This window comes from Vanacampus margaritifer, chromosome 13 (assembly GCF_051991255.1).
Source record: "Vanacampus margaritifer isolate UIUO_Vmar chromosome 13, RoL_Vmar_1.0, whole genome shotgun sequence".
Lineage (NCBI taxonomy): Eukaryota > Metazoa > Chordata > Actinopteri > Syngnathiformes > Syngnathidae > Vanacampus > Vanacampus margaritifer.
In genome coordinates, this window is record NC_135444.1 from 14,174,275 (window position 1) to 14,177,472 (window position 3,198).

Consider the following 3,198-nt stretch of genomic DNA (forward strand, 5'->3'; position numbering starts at 1 on the left):
CCTCCCTCCCTCCCTCCCCCTCTCCCCCAACCCTCCCTCCCTCCCCCTCGCTCCCTCTCCCCCGCCCCTATCAACGAAGACGGTTGAGTGCGGAGGCCGAGAGTGACAGCGAGAAAGAGGCAGCTATTTCTCAGAAGAGACCTCCTGACTGTTGCAGTTTGACTGGAAGTCATGAGAAGGTTTGCTATGCCGTAAAAAAAAACATGACACATGAAGTGTTTTTTTATTTATAGAGCGCCAATTCTCAATGAAAGGTGTCTCCTCACACCTTTAAAGAATACCAGCTGCAACTCACGAGCACTCTGGTGACGGAGGCAAGGAAAAATTCCTTATAAGGAAAAGCGAAGACGTTATCTGTTTTCGTAGTTCTAGTCAGTACTCGGGCAGTTGCATTTTGGACCAATTGGAGAGTCACGTGATTTGTTTTCATAGTTTTAGTCGGAACTCACAAAGCAGTATTTTGTATCATTTGGAAAGCCTGACAATCTCTTCTCATAGTTCTAGTCGATACTTGGGCAGTCGCATTTTGGACCAGTAGGAGAGTTGTGTGATCTGCTGTCGTAGTTCAAGTCAACATCCAGGCAGAGGTATTTTGGACCATTTGGAAATCCTCAACATCTCTACTCATAGTTCTAGTCAGTACTAAGGCAGCAGCATTTTGGACCAATTGAGTATCTTGTAGCTTTTTCTCGTAGTTCAAATCAGTCTCTCCAAAAGGCTCCGTTCTAGTCAGTCTCATCTTGTAGTCCAGTCTTGCTAGAGTCCCTGTCCCAGTCAGTCTCTTCATTTTTCTAGTCTAGGAAATGCCGAGGGGCTCATTCACTGACAGATTTAGGCATCTGTCAGAAATAGGCGGATAACTCGGGCAGCAGCATTTTGGAGAAGTTGGAGAGAGATTTATGATCTCAAACAGTAGTTAAAAGTCAGTCCCTGGGCAGCAGGATTTTGGACCAGTTGTATGAGCTTGTCTCAAAATTTCTAGTCAATCTCTTTAGAGTCCATGTTCTAGTTAGTACTACGGTTGGGTATCGTTTAGATTTATCCGATACCAGTTTTAACGGTTTTGGTGTTTAAACGGTTCTGAAACTGGTACCTAAAAAATACAAAACTGCCCCAAAAAAAATGTAAAAAAACAAAACTACCCTTTTATTCGCAGGGTTAAATTGAAAACACAATGTTAAGTAAAATAGAGATGAAAATAAAAAATATTACTACCAAAATAGTTTAGAAGATACAGCTGATTAAGTAGCCTAGCTCACGACAACAACATTTAACATTTCACATTTTGACTATTCAAAACACAGCCCAAGGCAGGAGGTATATTCGCGACAGGTAGGTCACCTAGCCAACTAAATTTAGTTAACCTTTCTGTTGTGTGCCTGTGAACATTTTACATACAAAAATAAACGACTTTTGATTTTCACTGTAAAGCAGAAAGTAAGCCACAAACACATTTTGTCACACACATACTGTTGAATGGCAAATGTTTGCTAACAAGTTTGCTAACCGAAGTTAGCTAATATAGAAAGATTTGTGGTTGGCATTAAATGATGAGACTTACCTGAAGAAGAGGAAAGGCTGCTGTCATCGGATGTCATAGGCCATTTCCAACGTACTGGCAGTGGCAGGGCTGCGAGTGGAATGCTTGGATTTTTAGCACCTAATTTGTCAAACACTGTGCACTGCTCATCTTTTATGCTGACTCCTTGAGTCGCCAAGTGTTTCATAAAATTTGAGGTGTTACCTCCCTTGCATGCAAAAGTTGACCTACACCTGTTGCATGTTGCACTCGTAAAGTCATCCTTCTGAGTCCTGACCGCTTGGCATCATCGCGTTATCTCTAAGGTGCTACTGCAGCGCAGGTCACGCAAGTTGTCACCGGAAGAAAAAAGGGGGCGTTACAACAATAAAAGTCGAGCAATGAAATGAGGCACCGAAATTTCCGTTTTCATTCGTCAGAATCGGTGCTTTCCGGAAAGATAAGCACAAAAATGTTTGCAATGGTTAACTTATTTCTAAAAGCACGTGTGATATGAAAATAAATAATTTGTGCGATGTTCATGTGACATACCTGTATTATTATTATTTTTTACTTTTATTGACACTTGTATGGCAGTTAGCAATGATTAAAAAAAACACACACAAAAAACGGATCCACATATCACCTTCACCTAAAATTGTGAAAAGATAACATATTGTGCCACGCTTTTTTGGTGTGCTCTTTTCACCACAATCTTAAAAAAATTTCTCCTCGGCCCTATTTTCACCAAATTCCTTATACGAATTAAAGTGAATAATCATTTTTGGACAAAGAAGAAGTACTAAATTTCATTAATAACACACCGCCAAGAACAAAGAATGAATGGTTCAACAACTGCTGCAGTTGATGTCGGCAGTTAAGGTTTCCTTGACATGCACAAGTGAGTCCTTCTTGGCTTTTGAGGCCTTGTCCTTTCATGTTCAATTCACCTTCAAATCCCGTCGAGTTGAGCTCACCCTTCTCGACCTTCGCACTTGGAAAAGTCAGCTGGCGCCGCCGACTCGGAAGCACTATTAACCGCTTGCACGTGTCAGGCTTCACTTGTTTTGATTCACCTTTGATGTAAAAAAAAAAAAAAATACATCTTATATATGTCCACATTAAGGCAAACAGTACTTAATTTAGATTATTCAAAAATGCAAGGTTCTAGAGTCAGGGGTTTTGGGATGCTGAGCTGCCATTCAGGCAAGATCAATTACACAGTTTTGTACATTTTTAACGCAATTGCTGTAATTTTGATGAAAAATTAAGAATCAACAAAGTACTTTATGCATTTTGTTAGCTTCTTTAAAAAGCATACATGATACAAACGTAAAATAATAATAGTCTTGAATTTTAGGGGTGCTGGGATTCAGTTGAGGGGTTCTTGAGCCCCTCTAAAATGTGCTAGAAACGCCTACGAATCAATCAAGTCCGTGTCATAATCCATGGATGTTGCCATAGGAATAGTTTTATCGAAAAATTGCCCGCCAGCAGAGGCAAACATGGTATGCTACAGTCATTAAATGTATTAAGGGTAAGATCATATGCAATTAATCAAATACTTCTCTATCACATTACTTGAACAAATAGATTCTATCATGAAATCTTAGACCGACTTAACAGTTTTCATTCAATGTTATTGAATGCAGATGTAATGAACACGCGTGGATACAAGC